The sequence below is a fragment of the Balaenoptera acutorostrata genome, chromosome 11 (assembly GCF_949987535.1).
Source record: "Balaenoptera acutorostrata chromosome 11, mBalAcu1.1, whole genome shotgun sequence".
Taxonomy (NCBI): domain Eukaryota; kingdom Metazoa; phylum Chordata; class Mammalia; order Artiodactyla; family Balaenopteridae; genus Balaenoptera; species Balaenoptera acutorostrata.
Window position 1 is genome coordinate 76,940,698 of NC_080074.1, and position 23,351 is coordinate 76,964,048.

Sequence of the window (23,351 nt, forward strand, 5' to 3'; positions counted from 1 at the left end):
GACTGACCACTTCTGATTTTCTTTGCAGCAGCAGTGGCTCCCATTTCTCCTCCTACCCCTGGTCACTACCATGTCCTCTAGTGAGGGTGTGGAGAAACGCAGTTGGGCTGGCATGGGGAGACATACTGCCTGGTTGGTGGCTACCGGGCCTACGGGCAGGTTCCTATGGCCACGCCAGCGAAAGTGGAAGCAGAGAAGCCAGTCCCCAGTCGTGCTCCCAAGAGGAAGCGCTCTCCAGAAAAGTCGGATGAAGACCTGGGTTGCCCCAATCCCCAAATCCGGCGATTGCAGCATTCAAGCAGTTTAGGACTAGAAGGTGCTTGGATTCTCCAGCAGGGTGGCCCAACCTCTGGGCGCATCCCCTCTGCACCAGCCCCAGTATACGAATGTCCCATCTTTGCTTTTTCAAGGTCGGCAACAAGGAGTCCCCTCCAAAATAAGGTCCCCTCTCATTGCCACCCTCTCAAAGGCTTCCCCCAATGTGGTTCCTTCCTGTGGGCCAGATCAGGCGAAGGGCAGAGTTGTCTCTTTCCTTCTCTGACTCGGGCAAAATCGTCTTAGTAAGACCTCTTCACAGTGTTGACCATGTGTTTTACGGGGGCTGCTGCTGAGCCTTTATCTCATCCTTTCATGGTGGAGAGAGAGAGGATTAGAATGATTTTTACTTCTAGGGGAGAGGGGAGTGTAATGATTATGTTGTCATTTAGTATTATGTCCTTTGGACATGAACTTGTTTTGAATTTCATATTAAAATGGGCCCACCATTCCCACTTTGTGAGGTCATTCAGCACGCTCATTTTGCACCTTGAACATCTCTCTCAGTATCACTTGGAAATGCTTGAAATGGCATGAGCTTGTCCTCACATTCCTATCAGCTGTAAATGCGGAGCCCCAACAGGAACCTAACCATTGAGCAGAACACCTCTCCACCACCTGTGTAACACTGGGTAGGCCCCTTAACCTCTTGGTTTTCTTCAGTCCTCAGTTGTGAAAATGTGAGTGGTCTATGAATTTATATTTGGGGCAGGACAAGGTCGAGGAGAGTGTGTCTTTGCTTTTATTCTTCGAAACTGGTATGTCTTCCCTCTCTTCCCCATGGGTCCAAATCTTACTTGTCCTTCCGGCCCACTGCCAAGGAGCCTTCTCTGATTCCCCAGGCACACAAATCTCTGCCTCTTAGGGTCAGTGCCATACAACCAAGCTGTCTCTTACGTTAATCTTGCCTCTCAAGCCAATCACAGAATGTGGGTCTGTCTTGCCCTCCTGGGAACCCTGGGGCTGTGCCAGCCCACCAGAACACCCCGCGTGGAGTGTCTACTAGGCTAGGGCATGGGTGGCGATGCCCGGGTGTGAGGGGCCAGGCAGAGTATTTCTGCCTCCCCCCTGCTCTCCTCCACCAAACTGCCCCTCCTCCTGAAGCCTGCCCCTCAAGTCACAGGTTCCTTATATGACCTCACTGGGTACTGATGACCTCACAGGCCTTCTCACAGTTGCCATGGCAGGGTAACTATGCCAACGTGCTGCCCTCAGAGAAACTTCCCTGACAGTTCTCCACCAGATACCAATCTCTTTGGTTGTCTGAGAGAGAATGTCTGACCAGATCTTGTATATTTACTCTAATGTGTCCTCTGTTCCCTGTGAGGGCAGTGCAGCAGGTACACTGAGATCGGGCATCTGTACAGGAGGCATGGTGTACACACAACCTCCCCTGGCTGCCACATGTTCCTGTGGGGCTTGCCGACCACTTACACCTGAGCGCGTTCCCAGCTGTAAGTAATACCAGTGACCTGGGACACCTTCAGGCGCCCACAGTGCTCACCGCTGAGGACAAGTGAAAGGTCATCCCTGGAAAAGTGTGCAGGATGCTTCTGATCTTTATAAATGTAGCCTTCCCCTTTGGGCTACAGGATGCTTCCATTCAGACCCTTTCCTGATTGGCCTCTTAGCAAAAGACAAGTGCATTCTTGTTGGCAAATGGTAAACGGAGCAGTTGGAGGAAGAGGGCCACTCTTGAACCGCACCTTCAAACCCGGGCTCCCCTGTGCTGTCATGCAGACATCTATATCGGTCCCCTCAGACACATCCCATCCTGAGCTGCTGAGTACTAGGGGAGAGGGTGGTGCCATATTGATGGGAAGACCGGAAGAACCCAAAGGAGTGTTGAAGTGCTAATGAGACTGGAGGGCTGCGGAGATGGTGTCCCAGGCGGCTGGGTTGATGTGAGCCTAGTCTAGGTACGCAGAACGCGGTTCTAGGTCTCCTGATCACTCTGCCTCAGTATTTGGCCTTCTTCTAGTCTAGATAAAAGTATCACAGGGCTAGAGTTCAGTGTGGTCGAAACACGCAGTATAAATGGGGTCCAAGAGGGGTTGACAAGGTGGGCGGGTTTTTAACCAATTTATATTAGATTATTTTTTTCCAAACCTTGAACGGCATTTCCATTAAAGCCTTAGAAGTGACAGACTGCAAGAAATGTTTTCTCTGTTGTGGAAGGCAGAGATGGAGAGGATCATGATTGCAATTACTTTCGGGTTCTCCTGTTTTCCCTGGAAACGGTGAAGAGACTTCCTCATGTGCTGTAGCCGTACGCTCTAGGAATTGCTTGGGCAGCCAGTGTCCCTTCTCTAGGGACTCATAGAGGTGATCGGCCAAGGCTGTGTTTTGGATGTCAAGTAGATTAAAGGTCTTCAGCCAGCAATTGGGAGAGACATGAGAGAGGGAAATTCTGGCAGGAGACTGTGTACAGCAGCAGTGACTGACCACTTCTGATTTTCTTTGCAGCAGCAGTGGCTCCCATTTCTCCTCCTACCCCTGGTCACTACCATGTCCTCTAGTGAGGGTGTGGAGAAACGCAGTAGGGCTGGCATGGGGAGACATACTGCCTGGTTGGTGGCTACCGGGCCTACGGTCAGGTTCCTATGGCCACGCCAGCGAAAGTGGAAGCAGAGAAGCCAGTCCCCAGTCGTGCTCCCAAGAGGAAGCGCTCTCCAGAAAAGTCGGATGAAGACCTGGGTTGCCCCAATCCCCAAATCCGGCGATTGCAGCATTCAAGCAGTTTAGGACTAGAAGGTGCTTGGATTCTCCAGCAGGGTGGCCCAACCTCTGGGTGCATCCCCTCTGCACCAGCCCCAGTATACGAATGTCCCATCTTTGCTTTTTCAAGGTCGGCAACAAGGAGTCCCCTCCAAAATAAGGTCCCCTCTCATTGCCACCCTCTCAAAGGCTTCCCCCAATGTGGTTCCTTCCTGAGGGCCAGATCAGGCGAAGGGCACAGTTGTCTCTTTCCTTCTCTGACTCGGGCAAAATCGTCTTAGTAAGACCTCTTCACAGTGTTGACCATGTGTTTTACGGGGGCTGCTGCTGAGCCTTTATCTCATCCTTTCATGGTGGAGAGAGAGAGGATTAGAATGATTTTTACTTCTAGGGGAGAGGGGAGTGTAATGATTATGTTGTCATTTAGTATTATGTCCGTTGGACATGAACTTGCTTAGAATTTCATATTAAAATGGGCCCACCATTCCCACTTTGTGAGGTCATTCAGCACGCTCATTTTGCACCTTGAACATCTCTCTCAGTATCACTTGGAAATGCTTGAAATGGCATGAGCTTGTCCTCACATTCCTATCAGCTGTAAATGCGGAGCCCCAACATGAACCTAACCATTGAGCAGAACACCTCTCCACCACCTGTGTAACACTGGGTAGGCCCCTTAACCTCTTGGTTTTCTTCAGTCCTCAGTTGTGAAAATGTGAGTGGTCTATGAATTTATATTTGGGGCAGGACAAGGTCGAGGAGAGTGTGTCTTTGCTTTTATTCTTCGAAACTGGTATGTCTTCCCTCTATTCCCCATGGGTCCAAATCTCACTTGTCCTTCAGGCCCACTGCCAAGGAGCCTTCTCTGATTCCCCAGGCACACAAATCTCTGCCTCTTAGGGTCAGTGCCATACAACCAAGCTGTCTCTTACGTTAATCTTGCCTCTCAAGCCAATCTCAGAATGTGGGTCTGTCTTGCCCTCCTGGGAACCCTGGGGCTGTGCCAGCCCACCAGAACACCCCGCGTGGAGTGTCTAGTAGGCTAGGGCATGGGTGGGGAGGCCCGGGTGTGAGGGGTCAGGCAGAGTATTTCTTCCTCCCCCCTGCTCTCCTCCACCAAACTGCCCCTCCTCTGAAGCCTGCCCCTCAAGTCACAGGTTCCTTATATGACCTCACTGGGTACTGATGACCTCACAGGCCTTCTCACAGTTGCCATGGCAGGGTAACTATGCCAACGTGCTGCCCTCAGAGAAACTTCCCTGACAGTTCTCCACCAGATACCAATCTCTTTGGTTGTCTGAGAGAGAATGTCTGACCAGATCTTCTATATTTACTCTAACGTGTCCTCTGTTCCCTGTGAGGGCAGTGCAGCAGGTACACTGAGATCGGGCATCTGTACAGGAGGCATGGTGTACACACAACCTCCCCTGGCTGCCACATGTTCCTGTGGGGCTTGCCGACCACTTACACCTGAGCGCGTTCCCAGCTGTAAGTAATACCAGTGACCTGGGACCCCTTCAGGCGCCCACAGTGCTCACCGCTGAGGACAAGTGAAAGGTCATCCCTGGAAAAGTGTGCAGGATGCTTCTGATCTTTATAAATGTAGCCTTCCCCTTTGGGCTACAGGATGCTTCCATTCAGACCCTTTCCTGATTGGCCTCTTAGCAAAAGACAAGTGCATTCTTGTTGGCAAATGGTAAACGGAGCAGTTGGAGGAAGAGGGCCACTCTTGAACCGTACCTTCAAACCCAGGCTCCCCTGTGCTGTCATGCAGACATCTATATCGGTCCCGTCAGACACATCCCATCCTGAGCTGCTGAGTACTAGGGGAGAGGGTGGTGCCATATTGATGGGAAGACCGGAAGAACCCAAAGGGGTGTTGAAGTGCTAATGAGACTGGAGGGCTGAGGAGATGGTGTCCCAGGAGGCTGGGTTGATGTGAGCCTAGTCTAGGTACGCAGAACGCGGTTCTAGGTCTCCTGATCACTCTGCCTCAGTATTTGGCCTTCTCCTAGTCTAGATAAAAGTATCACAGGGCTAGAGTTCAGTGTGGTCGAAACACGCAGTATAAATGGGGTCCAAGAGGGGTTGACAAGTTGGGCGGGTTTTTAACCAATTTATATTAGATTATTTTTTTCCAAACCTTGAACGGCATTTCCATTAAAGCCTCAGAAGTGACAGACTGCAAGAAATGTTTTCTCTGTTGTGGAAGGCAGAGATGGAGAGGATCATGATTGCAATTACTTTCGGGTTCTCCTGTTTTCCCTGGAAACGGTGAAGAGACTTCCTCATGTGCTATAGCCGTACGCTCTAGGAATTGCTTGGGCAGCCAGTGTCCCTTCTCTAGGGACTCATAGAGGTGATGGGCCAAGGCTGTGTTTTGGATGTCAAGTAGATTAAAGGTGTTCAGCCAGCAATTGGGAGAGACATGAGAGAAGGAAATTCTGGCAGGAGACTGTGTACAGCAGCAGTGACTGACCACTTCTGATTTTCTTTGCAGCAGCAGTGGCTCCCATTTCTCCTCCTACCCCTGGTCACTACCATGTCCTCTAGTGAGGGTGTGGAGAAACGCAGTTGGGCTGGCATGGGGAGACATACTGCCTGGTTGGTGGCTACCGGGCCTACGGGCAGGTTCCTATGGCCACGCCAGCGAAAGTGGAAGCAGAGAAGCCAGTCCCCAGTCGTGCTCCCAAGAGGAAGCGCTCTCCAGAAAAGTCGGATGAAGACCTGGGTTGCCCCAATCCCCAAATCCGGCGATTGCAGCATTCAAGCAGTTTAGGACTAGAAGGTGCTTGGATTCTCCAGCAGGGTGGCCCAACCTCTGGGCGCATCCCCTCTGCACCAGCCCCAGTATACGAATGTCCCATCTTTGCTTTTTCAAGGTCGGCAACAAGGAGTCCCCTCCAAAATAAGGTCCCCTCTCATTGCCACCCTCTCAAAGGCTTCCCCCAATGTGGTTCCTTCCTGTGGGCCAGATCAGGCGAAGGGCAGAGTTGTCTCTTTCCTTCTCGGACTCGGGCAAAATCGTCTTAGAAAAACCTCTTCACAGTGTTGACCATGTGTTTTAAGGGGGTTGCTGCTGAGCCTTTATCTCTTCCTTTCATGGTGGAGAGAGAGAGGATTAGAATGATTTTTACTTCTAGGGGAGAGGGGAGTGTAATGATTATGTTGTCATTTAGTATTATGTCCTTTGGACATGAACTTGTTTTGAATTTCATATTAAAATGGGCCCACCATTCCCACTTTGTGAGGTCATTCAGCACGCTCATTTTGCACCTTGAACATCTCTCTCAGTATCACTTGGAAATGCTTGAAATGGCATGAGCTTGTCCTCACATTCCTATCAGCTGTAAATGCGGAGCCCCAACAGGAACCTAACCATTGAGCAGAACACCTCTCCACCACCTGTGTAACACTGGGTACGCCCCTTAACCTCTTGGTTTTCTTCAGTCCTCAGTTGTGAAAATGTGAGTGGTCTATGAATTTATATTTGGGGCAGGACAAGGTCGAGGAGAGTGTGTCTTTGCTTTTATTCTTCGAAACTGGTATGTCTTCCCTCTCTTCCCCATGGGTCCAAATCTCACTTGTCCTTCAGGCCCACTGCCAAGGAGCCTTCTCTGATTCCCCAGGCACACAAATCTCTGCCTCTTAGGGTCAGTGCCATACAACCAAGCTGTCTCTTACGTTAATCTGGCCTCTCAAGCCAATCACAGAATGTGGGTCTCTCTTGCCCTCCTGGGAACCCTGGGGCTGTGCCAGCCCACCAGAACACCCCGCGTGGAGTGTCTACTAGACTAGGGAATGGGTGGGGAGGCCCGGTTGTGAGGGGCCAGGAAGAGTATTTCTTCCTCCCCCCTGCTCTCCTCCACCAAACTGCCCCTCCTCCTGAAGCCTGCCGCCCAAGTCACAGGTTCCTTATATGACCTCACTGGGTACTGAGGACCTCACAGGCCTTCTCACAGTTGCCATGGCAGGGTAACTATGCCAACGTGCTGCCCTCAGAGAAACTTCCCTGACAATTCTCCACCAGATACCAATCTCTTTGGTTTTCTGAGAGAGAATGTCTGACCAGATCTTCTTTATTTACTCTAACGTGTCCTCTGTTCCCTGTGAGGGCAGTGCAGCAGGTACACTGAGATCGGGCATCTGTACAGGAGGCATGGTGTACACACAACCTCCCCTGGCTGCCACATGTTCCTGTGGGGCTTGCCGACCACTTACACCTGAGCGCGTTCCCAGCTGTAAGTAATACCAGTGACCTGGGAAACCTTCAGGCGCCCACAGTGCTCACTGCTGAGGACAAGTGAAAGGTCATCCCTGGAAAAGTGTGCAGGATGCTTCTGATCTTTATAAATGTAGCCTTCCCCTTTGGGCTACAGGATGCTTCCATTCAGACCCTTTCCTGATTGGCCTCTTAGCAAAAGACAAGTGCATTTTTGTTGGCAAATGGTAAACGGAGCAGTTGGAGGAAGAGGGCCACTCTTGAACCGCACCTTCAAACCCGGGCACCCCTGTGCTGTCATGCAGACATCTATATCGGTCCCCTCAGACACATCCCATCCTGAGCTGCTGAATACTAGGGGAGAGGGTGGTGCCATATTGATGGGAAGACCGGAAGAACCCAAAGGGGTGTTGAAGTGCTAATGAGACTGGAGGGCTGAGGAGATGGTGTCCCAGGAGGCGGGGTTGATGTGAGCCTAGTCTAGGTACGCAGAACGCGGTTCTAGGTCTCCTGATCACTCTGCCTCAGTATTTGGCCTTCTTCTAGTCTAGATAAAAGTATCACAGGGCTAGAGTTCAGTGTGGTCGAAACACGCAGTATAAATGGGGTCCAAGAGGGCTTGACAAGGTGGGCGGGTTTTTAACCAATTTATATTAGATTATTTTTTGCCAAACCTTGAACGGCATTTCCATTAAAGCCTCAGAAGTGACAGACTGCAAGAAATGTTTTCTCTGTTGTGGAAGGCAGAGATGCAGAGGATCATGATTGCAATTACTTTCGGGTTCTCCTGTTTTCCCTGGAAACGGTGAAGAGACTTCCTCATGTGCTGTAGTCGTACGCTCTAGGAATTGCTTGGGCTGCCAGTGTCCCTTCTCTAGGGACTCATAGAGGTGATGGGCCAAGGCTGTGTTTTGGATGTCAAGTAGATTAAAGGTCTTCAGCCAGCAATTGGGAGAGACATGAGAGAGGGAAATTCTGGCAGGAGACTGTGTACAGCAGCAGTGACTGACCACTTCTGATTTTCTTTGCAGCAGCAGTGGCTCCCATTTCTCCTCCTACCCCTGGTCACTACCATGTCCTCTAGTGAGGGTGTGGAGAAACGCAGTTGGGCTGGCATGGGGAGACATACTGCCTGGTTGGTGGCTACCGGGCCTACGGGCAGGTTCCTATGGCCACGCCAGCGAAAGTGGAAGCAGAGAAGCCAGTCCCCAGTCGTGCTCCCAAGAGGAAGCGCTCTCCAGAAAAGTCGGATGAAGACCTGGGTTGCCCCAATCCCCAAATCCGGCGATTGCAGCATTCAAGCAGTTTAGGACTAGAAGGTGCTTGGATTCTCCAGCAGGGTGGCCCAACCTCTGGGCGCATCCCCTCTGCACCAGCCCCAGTATACGAATGTCCCATCTTTGCTTTTTCAAGGTCGGCAACAAGGAGTCCCCTCCAAAATAAGGTCCCCTCTCATTGCCACCCTCTCAAAGGCTTCCCCCAATGTGGTTCCTTCCTGTGGGCCAGATCAGGCGAAGGGCAGAGTTGTCTCTTTCCTTCTCTGACTCGGGCAAAATCGTCTTAGTAAGACCTCTTCACAGTGTTGACCATGTGTTTTACGGGGGCTGCTGCTGAGCCTTTATCTCATCCTTTCATGGTGGAGAGAGAGAGGATTAGAATGATTTTTACTTCTAGGGGAGAGGGGAGTGTAATGATTATGTTGTCATTTAGTATTATGTCCTTTGGACATGAACTTGTTTTGAATTTCATATAAAAATGGGCCCACCATTCCCACTTTGTGAGGTCATTCAGCACCCTCATTTTGCACCTTGAAGATCTCTCTCAGTATCACTTGGAAATGCTTGAAATGGCATGAGCTTGTCCTCACATTCCTATCAGCTGTAAATGCGGAGCCCCAACATGAACCTAACCATTGAGCAGAACACCTCTCCACCACCTGTGTAACACTGGGTAGGCCCCTTAACCTCTTGGTTTTCTTCAGTCCTCAGTTGTGAAAATGTGAGTGGTCTATGAATTTATATTTGGGGCAGGACAAGGTCGAGGAGAGTGTGTCTTTGCTTTTATTCTTCGAAACTGGTATGTCTTCCCTCTCTTCCCCACGGGTCCAAATCTCACTTGTCCTTCAGGCCCACTGCCAAGGTGCCTTCTCTGATTCCCCAGGCACACAAATCTCTGCCTCTTAGGGTCAGTGCCGTACAACCAAGCTGTCTCTTACGTTAATCTTGCCTCTCAAGCCAATCTCAGAATGTGGGTCTGTCTTGCCCTCCTGGGAACCCTGGGGCTGTGCCAGCCCACCAGAACACCCCGCGTGGAGTGTCTACTAGGCTAGGGCATGGGTGGGGAGGCCCGGGTGTGAGGGGCCAGGCACAGTATTTCTGCCTCCCCTCTGCTCTCCTCCACCAAACTGCCCCTCCTCCTGAAGCCTGCCCCTCAAGTCACAGGTTCCTTATATGACCTCACTGGGTACTGAGGACCTCACAGGCCTTCTCACAGTTGCCATGGCAGGGTAACTATGCCAACGTGCTGCCCTCAGAGAAACTTCCCTGACAATTCTCCACCAGATACCAATCTCTTTGGTTTTCTGAGAGAGAATGTCTGACCAGATCTTCTTTATTTACTCTAACGTGTCCTCTGTTCCCTGTGAGGGCAGTGCAGCAGGTACACTGAGATCGGGCATCTGTACAGGAGGCATGGTGTACACACAACCTCCCCTGGCTGCCACATGTTCCTGTGGGGCTTGCCGACCACTTACACCTGAGCGCGTTCCCAGCTGTAAGTAATACCAGTGACCTGGGAAACCTTCAGGCGCCCACAGTGCTCACTGCTGAGGACAAGTGAAAGGTCATCCCTGGAAAAGTGTGCAGGATGCTTCTGATCTTTATAAATGTAGCCTTCCCCTTTGGGCTACAGGATGCTTCCATTCAGACCCTTTCCTGATTGGCCTCTTAGCAAAAGACAAGTGCATTTTTGTTGGCAAATGGTAAACGGAGCAGTTGGAGGAAGAGGGCCACTCTTGAACCGCACCTTCAAACCCGGGCACCCCTGTGCTGTCATGCAGACATCTATATCGGTCCCCTCAGACACATCCCATCCTGAGCTGCTGAATACTAGGGGAGAGGGTGGTGCCATATTGATGGGAAGACCGGAAGAACCCAAAGGGGTGTTGAAGTGCTAATGAGACTGGAGGGCTGAGGAGATGGTGTCCCAGGAGGCGGGGTTGATGTGAGCCTAGTCTAGGTACGCAGAACGCGGTTCTAGGTCTCCTGATCACTCTGCCTCAGTATTTGGCCTTCTTCTAGTCTAGATAAAAGTATCACAGGGCTAGAGTTCAGTGTGGTCGAAACACGCAGTATAAATGGGGTCCAAGAGGGCTTGACAAGGTGGGCGGGTTTTTAACCAATTTATATTAGATTATTTTTTTCCAAACCTTGAACGGCATTTCCATTAAAGCCTCAGAAGTGACAGACTGCAAGAAATGTTTTCTCTGTTGTGGAAGGCAGAGATGCAGAGGATCATGATTGCAATTACTTTCGGGTTCTCCTGTTTTCCCTGGAAACGGTGAAGAGACTTCCTCATGTGCTGTAGTCGTACGCTCTAGGAATTGCTTGGGCTGCCAGTGTCCCTTCTCTAGGGACTCATAGAGGTGATGGGCCAAGGCTGTGTTTTGGATGTCAAGTAGATTAAAGGTCTTCAGCCAGCAATTGGGAGAGACATGAGAGAGGGAAATTCTGGCAGGAGACTGTGTACAGCAGCAGTGACTGACCACTTCTGATTTTCTTTGCAGCAGCAGTGGCTCCCATTTCTCCTCCTACCCCTGGTCACTACCATGTCCTCTAGTGAGGGTGTGGAGAAACGCAGTTGGGCTGGCATGGGGAGACATACTGCCTGGTTGGTGGCTACCGGGCCTACGGGCAGGTTCCTATGGCCACGCCAGCGAAAGTGGAAGCAGAGAAGCCAGTCCCCAGTCGTGCTCCCAAGAGGAAGCGCTCTCCAGAAAAGTCGGATGAAGACCTGGGTTGCCCCAATCCCCAAATCCGGCGATTGCAGCATTCAAGCAGTTTAGGACTAGAAGGTGCTTGGATTCTCCAGCAGGGTGGCCCAACCTCTGGGCGCATCCCCTCTGCACCAGCCCCAGTATACGAATGTCCCATCTTTGCTTTTTCAAGGTCGGCAACAAGGAGTCCCCTCCAAAATAAGGTCCCCTCTCATTGCCACCCTCTCAAAGGCTTCCCCCAATGTGGTTCCTTCCTGTGGGCCAGATCAGGCGAAGGGCAGAGTTGTCTCTTTCCTTCTCTGACTCGGGCAAAATCGTCTTAGTAAGACCTCTTCACAGTGTTGACCATGTGTTTTACGGGGGCTGCTGCTGAGCCTTTATCTCATCCTTTCATGGTGGAGAGAGAGAGGATTAGAATGATTTTTACTTCTAGGGGAGAGGGGAGTGTAATGATTATGTTGTCATTTAGTATTATGTCCTTTGGACATGAACTTGTTTTGAATTTCATATAAAAATGGGCCCACCATTCCCACTTTGTGAGGTCATTCAGCACCCTCATTTTGCACCTTGAAGATCTCTCTCAGTATCACTTGGAAATGCTTGAAATGGCATGAGCTTGTCCTCACATTCCTATCAGCTGTAAATGCGGAGCCCCAACATGAACCTAACCATTGAGCAGAACACCTCTCCACCACCTGTGTAACACTGGGTAGGCCCCTTAACCTCTTGGTTTTCTTCAGTCCTCAGTTGTGAAAATGTGAGTGGTCTATGAATTTATATTTGGGGCAGGACAAGGTCGAGGAGAGTGTGTCTTTGCTTTTATTCTTCGAAACTGGTATGTCTTCCCTCTCTTCCCCACGGGTCCAAATCTCACTTGTCCTTCAGGCCCACTGCCAAGGTGCCTTCTCTGATTCCCCAGGCACACAAATCTCTGCCTCTTAGGGTCAGTGCCGTACAACCAAGCTGTCTCTTACGTTAATCTTGCCTCTCAAGCCAATCTCAGAATGTGGGTCTGTCTTGCCCTCCTGGGAACCCTGGGGCTGTGCCAGCCCACCAGAACACCCCGCGGGGAGTGTCTACTAGGCTAGGGCATGGGTGGGGAGGCCCGGGTGTGAGGGGCCAGGCACAGTATTTCTGCCTCCCCTCTGCTCTCCTCCACCAAACTGCCCCTCCTCCTGAAGCCTGCCCCTCAAGTCACAGGTTCCTTATATGACCTCACTGGGTACTGAGGACCTCACAGGCCTTCTCACAGTTGCCATGGCAGGGTAACTATGCCAACGTGCTGCCCTCAGAGAAACTTCCCTGACAATTCTCCACCAGATACCAATCTCTTTGGTTTTCTGAGAGAGAATGTCTGACCAGATCTTCTTTATTTACTCTAACGTGTCCTCTGTTCCCTGTGAGGGCAGTGCAGCAGGTACACTGAGATCGGGCATCTGTACAGGAGGCATGGTGTACACACAACCTCCCCTGGCTGCCACATGTTCCTGTGGGGCTTGCCGACCACTTACACCTGAGCGCGTTCCCAGCTGTAAGTAATACCAGTGACCTGGGAAACCTTCAGGCGCCCACAGTGCTCACTGCTGAGGACAAGTGAAAGGTCATCCCTGGAAAAGTGTGCAGGATGCTTCTGATCTTTATAAATGTAGCCTTCCCCTTTGGGCTACAGGATGCTTCCATTCAGACCCTTTCCTGATTGGCCTCTTAGCAAAAGACAAGTGCATTTTTGTTGGCAAATGGTAAACGGAGCAGTTGGAGGAAGAGGGCCACTCTTGAACCGCACCTTCAAACCCGGGCACCCCTGTGCTGTCATGCAGACATCTATATCGGTCCCCTCAGACACATCCCATCCTGAGCTGCTGAATACTAGGGGAGAGGGTGGTGCCATATTGATGGGAAGACCGGAAGAACCCAAAGGGGTGTTGAAGTGCTAATGAGACTGGAGGGCTGAGGAGATGGTGTCCCAGGAGGCGGGGTTGATGTGAGCCTAGTCTAGGTACGCAGAACGCGGTTCTAGGTCTCCTGATCACTCTGCCTCAGTATTTGGCCTTCTTCTAGTCTAGATAAAAGTATCACAGGGCTAGAGTTCAGTGTGGTCGAAACACGCAGTATAAATGGGGTCCAAGAGGGCTTGACAAGGTGGGCGGGTTTTTAACCAATTTATATTAGATTATTTTTTTCCAAACCTTGAACGGCATTTCCATTAAAGCCTTAGAAGTGACAGACTGCAAGAAATGTTTTCTCTGTTGTGGAAGGCAGAGATGGAGAGGATCATGATTGCAATTACTTTCGGGTTCTCCTGTTTTCCCTGGAAACGGTGAAGAGACTTCCTCATGTGCTGTAGCCGTACGCTCTAGGAATTGCTTGGGCAGCCAGTGTCCCTTCTCTAGGGACTCATAGAGGTGATCGGCCAAGGCTGTGTTTTGGATGTCAAGTAGATTAAAGGTCTTCAGCCAGCAATTGGGAGAGACATGAGAGAGGGAAATTCTGGCAGGAGACTGTGTACAGCAGCAGTGACTGACCACTTCTGATTTTCTTTGCAGCAGCAGTGGCTCCCATTTCTCCTCCTACCCCTGGTCACTACCATGTCCTCTAGTGAGGGTGTGGAGAAACGCAGTAGGGCTGGCATGGGGAGACATACTGCCTGGTTGGTGGCTACCGGGCCTACGGTCAGGTTCCTATGGCCACGCCAGCGAAAGTGGAAGCAGAGAAGCCAGTCCCCAGTCGTGCTCCCAAGAGGAAGCGCTCTCCAGAAAAGTCGGATGAAGACCTGGGTTGCCCCAATCCCCAAATCCGGCGATTGCAGCATTCAAGCAGTTTAGGACTAGAAGGTGCTTGGATTCTCCAGCAGGGTGGCCCAACCTCTGGGTGCATCCCCTCTGCACCAGCCCCAGTATACGAATGTCCCATCTTTGCTTTTTCAAGGTCGGCAACAAGGAGTCCCCTCCAAAATAAGGTCCCCTCTCATTGCCACCCTCTCAAAGGCTTCCCCCAATGTGGTTCCTTCCTGAGGGCCAGATCAGGCGAAGGGCACAGTTGTCTCTTTCCTTCTCTGACTCGGGCAAAATCGTCTTAGTAAGACCTCTTCACAGTGTTGACCATGTGTTTTACGGGGGCTGCTGCTGAGCCTTTATCTCATCCTTTCATGGTGGAGAGAGAGAGGATTAGAATGATTTTTACTTCTAGGGGAGAGGGGAGTGTAATGATTATGTTGTCATTTAGTATTATGTCCGTTGGACATGAACTTGCTTAGAATTTCATATTAAAATGGGCCCACCATTCCCACTTTGTGAGGTCATTCAGCACGCTCATTTTGCACCTTGAACATCTCTCTCAGTATCACTTGGAAATGCTTGAAATGGCATGAGCTTGTCCTCACATTCCTATCAGCTGTAAATGCGGAGCCCCAACATGAACCTAACCATTGAGCAGAACACCTCTCCACCACCTGTGTAACACTGGGTAGGCCCCTTAACCTCTTGGTTTTCTTCAGTCCTCAGTTGTGAAAATGTGAGTGGTCTATGAATTTATATTTGGGGCAGGACAAGGTCGAGGAGAGTGTGTCTTTGCTTTTATTCTTCGAAACTGGTATGTCTTCCCTCTATTCCCCATGGGTCCAAATCTCACTTGTCCTTCAGGCCCACTGCCAAGGAGCCTTCTCTGATTCCCCAGGCACACAAATCTCTGCCTCTTAGGGTCAGTGCCATACAACCAAGCTGTCTCTTACGTTAATCTTGCCTCTCAAGCCAATCTCAGAATGTGGGTCTGTCTTGCCCTCCTGGGAACCCTGGGGCTGTGCCAGCCCACCAGAACACCCCGCGTGGAGTGTCTAGTAGGCTAGGGCATGGGTGGGGAGGCCCGGGTGTGAGGGGTCAGGCAGAGTATTTCTTCCTCCCCCCTGCTCTCCTCCACCAAACTGCCCCTCCTCTGAAGCCTGCCCCTCAAGTCACAGGTTCCTTATATGACCTCACTGGGTACTGATGACCTCACAGGCCTTCTCACAGTTGCCATGGCAGGGTAACTATGCCAACGTGCTGCCCTCAGAGAAACTTCCCTGACAGTTCTCCACCAGATACCAATCTCTTTGGTTGTCTGAGAGAGAATGTCTGACCAGATCTTCTATATTTACTCTAACGTGTCCTCTGTTCCCTGTGAGGGCAGTGCAGCAGGTACACTGAGATCGGGCATCTGTACAGGAGGCATGGTGTACACACAACCTCCCCTGGCTGCCACATGTTCCTGTGGGGCTTGCCGACCACTTACACCTGAGCGCGTTCCCAGCTGTAAGTAATACCAGTGACCTGGGACCCCTTCAGGCGCCCACAGTGCTCACCGCTGAGGACAAGTGAAAGGTCATCCCTGGAAAAGTGTGCAGGATGCTTCTGATCTTTATAAATGTAGCCTTCCCCTTTGGGCTACAGGATGCTTCCATTCAGACCCTTTCCTGATTGGCCTCTTAGCAAAAGACAAGTGCATTCTTGTTGGCAAATGGTAAACGGAGCAGTTGGAGGAAGAGGGCCACTCTTGAACCGCACCTTCAAACCCAGGCTCCCCTGTGCTGTCATGCAGACATCTATATCGGTCCCGTCAGACACATCCCATCCTGAGCTGCTGAGTACTAGGGGAGAGGGTGGTGCCATATTGATGGGAAGACCGGAAGAACCCAAAGGGGTGTTGAAGTGCTAATGAGACTGGAGGGCTGAGGAGATGGTGTCCCAGGAGGCTGGGTTGATGTGAGCCTAGTCTAGGTACGCAGAACGCGGTTCTAGGTCTCCTGATCACTCTGCCTCAGTATTTGGCCTTCTCCTAGTCTAGATAAAAGTATCACAGGGCTAGAGTTCAGTGTGGTCGAAACACGCAGTATAAATGGGGTCCAAGAGGGGTTGACAAGTTGGGCGGGTTTTTAACCAATTTATATTAGATTATTTTTTTCCAAACCTTGAACGGCATTTCCATTAAAGCCTCAGAAGTGACAGACTGCAAGAAATGTTTTCTCTGTTGTGGAAGGCAGAGATGGAGAGGATCATGATTGCAATTACTTTCGGGTTCTCCTGTTTTCCCTGGAAACGGTGAAGAGACTTCCTCATGTGCTATAGCCGTACGCTCTAGGAATTGCTTGGGCAGCCAGTGTCCCTTCTCTAGGGACTCATAGAGGTGATGGGCCAAGGCTGTGTTTTGGATGTCAAGTAGATTAAAGGTGTTCAGCCAGCAATTGGGAGAGACATGAGAGAAGGAAATTCTGGCAGGAGACTGTGTACAGCAGCAGTGACTGACCACTTCTGATTTTCTTTGCAGCAGCAGTGGCTCCCATTTCTCCTCCTACCCCTGGTCACTACCATGTCCTCTAGTGAGGGTGTGGAGAAACGCAGTTGGGCTGGCATGGGGAGACATACTGCCTGGTTGGTGGCTACCGGGCCTACGGGCAGGTTCCTATGGCCACGCCAGCGAAAGTGGAAGCAGAGAAGCCAGTCCCCAGTCGTGCTCCCAAGAGGAAGCGCTCTCCAGAAAAGTCGGATGAAGACCTGGGTTGCCCCAATCCCCAAATCCGGCGATTGCAGCATTCAAGCAGTTTAGGACTAGAAGGTGCTTGGATTCTCCAGCAGGGTGGCCCAACCTCTGGGCGCATCCCCTCTGCACCAGCCCCAGTATACGAATGTCCCATCTTTGCTTTTTCAAGGTCGGCAACAAGGAGTCCCCTCCAAAATAAGGTCCCCTCTCATTGCCACCCTCTCAAAGGCTTCCCCCAATGTGGTTCCTTCCTGTGGGCCAGATCAGGCGAAGGGCAGAGTTGTCTCTTTCCTTCTCGGACTCGGGCAAAATCGTCTTAGAAAAACCTCTTCACAGTGTTGACCATGTGTTTTAAGGGGGTTGCTGCTGAGCCTTTATCTCTTCCTTTCATGGTGGAGAGAGAGAGGATTAGAATGATTTTTACTTCTAGGGGAGAGGGGAGTGTAATGATTATGTTGTCATTTAGTATTATGTCCTTTGGACATGAACTTGTTTTGAATTTCATATTAAAATGGGCCCACCATTCCCACTTTGTGAGGTCATTCAGCACGCTCATTTTGCACCTTGAACATCTCTCTCAGTATCACTTGGAAATGCTTGAAATGGCATGAGCTTGTCCTCACATTCCTATCAGCTGTAAATGCGGAGCCCCAACAGGAACCTAACCATTGAGCAGAACACCTCTCCACCACCTGTGTAACACTGGGTACGCCCCTTAACCTCTTGGTTTTCTTCAGTCCTCAGTTGTGAAAATGTGAGTGGTCTATGAATTTATATTTGGGGCAGGACAAGGTCGAGGAGAGTGTGTCTTTGCTTTTATTCTTCGAAACTGGTATGTCTTCCCTCTCTTCCCCATGGGTCCAAATCTCACTTGTCCTTCAGGCCCACTGCCAAGGAGCCTTCTCTGATTCCCCAGGCACACAAATCTCTGCCTCTTAGGGTCAGTGCCATACAACCAAGCTGTCTCTTACGTTAATCTGGCCTCTCAAGCCAATCACAGAATGTGGGTCTCTCTTGCCCTCCTGGGAACCCTGGGGCTGTGCCAGCCCACCAGAACACCCCGCGTGGAGTGTCTACTAGACTAGGGAATGGGTGGGGAGGCCCGGTTGTGAGGGGCCAGGAAGAGTATTTCTTCCTCCCCCCTGCTCTCCTCCACCAAACTGCCCCTCCTCCTGAAGCCTGCCGCCCAAGTCACAGGTTCCTTATATGACCTCACTGGGTACTGAGGACCTCACAGGCCTTCTCACAGTTGCCATGGCAGGGTAACTATGCCAACGTGCTGCCCTCAGAGAAACTTCCCTGACAATTCTCCACCAGATACCAATCTCTTTGGTTTTCTGAGAGAGAATGTCTGACCAGATCTTCTTTATTTACTCTAACGTGTCCTCTGTTCCCTGTGAGGGCAGTGCAGCAGGTACACTGAGATCGGGCATCTGTACAGGAGGCATGGTGTACACACAACCTCCCCTGGCTGCCACATGTTCCTGTGGGGCTTGCCGACCACTTACACCTGAGCGCGTTCCCAGCTGTAAGTAATACCAGTGACCTGGGAAACCTTCAGGCGCCCACAGTGCTCACTGCTGAGGACAAGTGAAAGGTCATCCCTGGAAAAGTGTGCAGGATGCTTCTGATCTTTATAAATGTAGCCTTCCCCTTTGGGCTACAGGATGCTTCCATTCAGACCCTTTCCTGATTGGCCTCTTAGCAAAAGACAAGTGCATTTTTGTTGGCAAATGGTAAACGGAGCAGTTGGAGGAAGAGGGCCACTCTTGAACCGCACCTTCAAACCCGGGCACCCCTGTGCTGTCATGCAGACATCTATATCGGTCCCCTCAGACACATCCCATCCTGAGCTGCTGAATACTAGGGGAGAGGGTGGTGCCATATTGATGGGAAGACCGGAAGAACCCAAAGGGGTGTTGAAGTGCTAATGAGACTGGAGGGCTGAGGAGATGGTGTCCCAGGAGGCGGGGTTGATGTGAGCCTAGTCTAGGTACGCAGAACGCGGTTCTAGGTCTCCTGATCACTCTGCCTCAGTATTTGGCCTTCTTCTAGTCTAGATAAAAGTATCACAGGGCTAGAGTTCAGTGTGGTCGAAACACGCAGTATAAATGGGGTCCAAGAGGGCTTGACAAGGTGGGCGGGTTTTTAACCAATTTATATTAGATTATTTTTTGCCAAACCTTGAACGGCATTTCCATTAAAGCCTCAGAAGTGACAGACTGCAAGAAATGTTTTCTCTGTTGTGGAAGGCAGAGATGCAGAGGATCATGATTGCAATTACTTTCGGGTTCTCCTGTTTTCCCTGGAAACGGTGAAGAGACTTCCTCATGTGCTGTAGTCGTACGCTCTAGGAATTGCTTGGGCTGCCAGTGTCCCTTCTCTAGGGACTCATAGAGGTGATGGGCCAAGGCTGTGTTTTGGATGTCAAGTAGATTAAAGGTCTTCAGCCAGCAATTGGGAGAGACATGAGAGAGGGAAATTCTGGCAGGAGACTGTGTACAGCAGCAGTGACTGACCACTTCTGATTTTCTTTGCAGCAGCAGTGGCTCCCATTTCTCCTCCTACCCCTGGTCACTACCATGTCCTCTAGTGAGGGTGTGGAGAAACGCAGTTGGGCTGGCATGGGGAGACATACTGCCTGGTTGGTGGCTACCGGGCCTACGGGCAGGTTCCTATGGCCACGCCAGCGAAAGTGGAAGCAGAGAAGCCAGTCCCCAGTCGTGCTCCCAAGAGGAAGCGCTCTCCAGAAAAGTCGGATGAAGACCTGGGTTGCCCCAATCCCCAAATCCGGCGATTGCAGCATTCAAGCAGTTTAGGACTAGAAGGTGCTTGGATTCTCCAGCAGGGTGGCCCAACCTCTGGGCGCATCCCCTCTGCACCAGCCCCAGTATACGAATGTCCCATCTTTGCTTTTTCAAGGTCGGCAACAAGGAGTCCCCTCCAAAATAAGGTCCCCTCTCATTGCCACCCTCTCAAAGGCTTCCCCCAATGTGGTTCCTTCCTGTGGGCCAGATCAGGCGAAGGGCAGAGTTGTCTCTTTCCTTCTCTGACTCGGGCAAAATCGTCTTAGTAAGACCTCTTCACAGTGTTGACCATGTGTTTTACGGGGGCTGCTGCTGAGCCTTTATCTCATCCTTTCATGGTGGAGAGAGAGAGGATTAGAATGATTTTTACTTCTAGGGGAGAGGGGAGTGTAATGATTATGTTGTCATTTAGTATTATGTCCTTTGGACATGAACTTGTTTTGAATTTCATATAAAAATGGGCCCACCATTCCCACTTTGTGAGGTCATTCAGCACCCTCATTTTGCACCTTGAAGATCTCTCTCAGTATCACTTGGAAATGCTTGAAATGGCATGAGCTTGTCCTCACATTCCTATCAGCTGTAAATGCGGAGCCCCAACATGAACCTAACCATTGAGCAGAACACCTCTCCACCACCTGTGTAACACTGGGTAGGCCCCTTAACCTCTTGGTTTTCTTCAGTCCTCAGTTGTGAAAATGTGAGTGGTCTATGAATTTATATTTGGGGCAGGACAAGGTCGAGGAGAGTGTGTCTTTGCTTTTATTCTTCGAAACTGGTATGTCTTCCCTCTCTTCCCCACGGGTCCAAATCTCACTTGTCCTTCAGGCCCACTGCCAAGGTGCCTTCTCTGATTCCCCAGGCACACAAATCTCTGCCTCTTAGGGTCAGTGCCGTACAACCAAGCTGTCTCTTACGTTAATCTTGCCTCTCAAGCCAATCTCAGAATGTGGGTCTGTCTTGCCCTCCTGGGAACCCTGGGGCTGTGCCAGCCCACCAGAACACCCCGCGTGGAGTGTCTACTAGGCTAGGGCATGGGTGGGGAGGCCCGGGTGTGAGGGGCCAGGCAGAGTATTTCTGCCTCCCCTCTGCTCTCCTCCACCAAACTGCCCCTCCTCCTGAAGCCTGCCCCTCAAGTCACAGGTTCCTTATATGACCTCACTGGGTACTGATGACCTCACAGGCCTTCTCACAGTTGCCATGGCAGGGTAACTATGCCAACGTGCTGCCCTCAGAGAAACTTCCCTGACAGTTCTCCACCAGATACCAATCTCTTTGGTTTTCTGAGAGAGAATGTCTGACCAGATCTTCTTTATTTACTCTAACGTGTCCTCTGTTCCCTGTGAGGGCAGTGCAGCAGGTACACTGAGATCGGGCATCTGTACAGGAGGCATGGTGTACACACAACCTCCCCTGGCTGCCACATGTTCCTGTGGGTCTTGCCGACCACTTACACCTGAGCGCGTTCCCAGCTGTAAGTAATACCAGTGACCTGGGAAACCTTCAGGCGCCCACAGTGCTCACTGCTGAGGACAAGTGAAAGGTCATCCCTGGAAAAGTGTGCAGGATGCTTCTGATCTTTATAAATGTAGCCTTCCCCTTTGGGCTACAGGATGCTTCCATTCAGACCCTTTCCTGATTGGCCTCTTAGCAAAAGACAAGTGCATTTTTGTTGGCAAATGGTAAACGGAGCAGTTGGAGGAAGAGGGCCACTCTTGAACCGCACCTTCAAACCCGGGCACCCCTGTGCTGTCATGCAGACATCTATATCGGTCCCCTCAGACACATCCCATCCTGAGCTGCTGAATACTAGGGGAGAGGGTGGTGCCATATTGATGGGAAGACCGGAAGAACCCAAAGGGGTGTTGAAGTGCTAATGAGACTGGAGGGCTGAGGAGATGGTGTCCCAGGAGGCGGGGTAGAAGTGAGCCTAGTCTAGGTACGCAGAACGCGGTTCTAGGTCTCCTGATCACTCTGCCTCAGTATTTGGCCTTCTTCTAGTCTAGATAAAAGTATCACAGGGCTAGAGTTCAGTGTGGTCGAAACACGCAGTATAAATGGGGTCCAAGAGGGCTTGACAAGGTGGGCGGGTTTTTAACCAATTTATATTAGATTATTTTTTTCCAAACCTTGAACGGCATTTCCATTAAAGCCTCAGAAGTGACAGACTGCAAGAAATGTTTTCTCTGTTGTGGAAGGCAGAGATGCAGAGGATCATGATTGCAATTACTTTCGGGTTCTCCTGTTTTCCCTGGAAACGGTGAAGAGACTTCCTCATGTGCTGTAGTCGTACGCTCTAGGAATTGCTTGGGCTGCCAGTGTCCCTTCTCTAGGGACTCATAGAGGTGATGGGCCAAGGCTGTGTTTTGGATGTCAAGTAGATTAAAGGTCTTCAGCCAGCAATTGGGAGAGACATGAGAGAGGGAAATTCTGGCAGGAGACTGTGTACAGCAGCAGTGACTGACCACTTCTGATTTTCTTTGCAGCAGCAGTGGCTCCCATTTCTCCTCCTACCCCTGGTCACTACCATGTCCTCTAGTGAGGGTGTGGAGAAACGCAGTTGGGCTGGCATGGGGAGACATACTGCCTGGTTGGTGGCTACCGGGCCTACGGGCAGGTTCCTATGGCCACGCCAGCGAAAGTGGAAGCAGAGAAGCCAGTCCCCAGTCGTGCTCCCAAGAGGAAGCGCTCTCCAGAAAAGTCGGATGAAGACCTGGGTTGCCCCAATCCCCAAATCCGGCGATTGCAGCATTCAAGCAGTTTAGGACTAGAAGGTGCTTGGATTCTCCAGCAGGGTGGCCCAACCTCTGGGCGCATCCCCTCTGCACCAGCCCCAGTATACGAATGTCCCATCTTTGCTTTTTCAAGGTCGGCAACAAGGAGTCCCCTCCAAAATAAGGTCCCCTCTCATTGCCACCCTCTCAAAGGCTTCCCCCAATGTGGTTCCTTCCTGTGGGCCAGATCAGGCGAAGGGCAGAGTTGTCTCTTTCCTTCTCTGACTCGGGCAAAATCGTCTTAGTAAGACCTCTTCACAGCGTTGACCATGTGTTTTACGGGGGCTGCTGCTGAGCCTTTATCTCATCCTTTCATGGTGGAGAGAGAGAGGATTAGAATGATTTTTACTTCTAGGGGAGAGGGGAGTGTAATGATTATGTTGTCATTTAGTATTATGTCCTTTGGACATGAACTTGTTTTGAATTTCATATAAAAATGGGCCCACCATTCCCACTTTGTGAGGTCATTCAGCACCCTCATTTTGCACCTTGAAGATCTCTCTCAGTATCACTTGGAAATGCTTGAAATGGCATGAGCTTGTCCTCACATTCCTATCAGCTGTAAATGCGGAGCCCCAACATGAACCTAACCATTGAGCAGAACACCTCTCCACCACCTGTGTAACACTGGGTAGGCCCCTTAACCTCTTGGTTTTCTTCAGTCCTCAGTTGTGAAAATGTGAGTGGTCTATGAATTTATATTTGGGGCAGGACAAGGTCGAGGAGAGTGTGTCTTTGCTTTTATTCTTCGAAACTGGTATGTCTTCCCTCTCTTCCCCACGGGTCCAAATCTCACTTGTCCTTCAGGCCCACTGCCAAGGTGCCTTCTCTGATTCCCCAGGCACACAAATCTCTGCCTCTTAGGGTCAGTGCCGTACAACCAAGCTGTCTCTTACGTTAATCTTGCCTCTCAAGCCAATCTCAGAATGTGGGTCTGTCTTGCCCTCCTGGGAACCCTGGGGCTGTGCCAGCCCACCAGAACACCCCGCGTGGAGTGTCTACTAGGCTAGGGC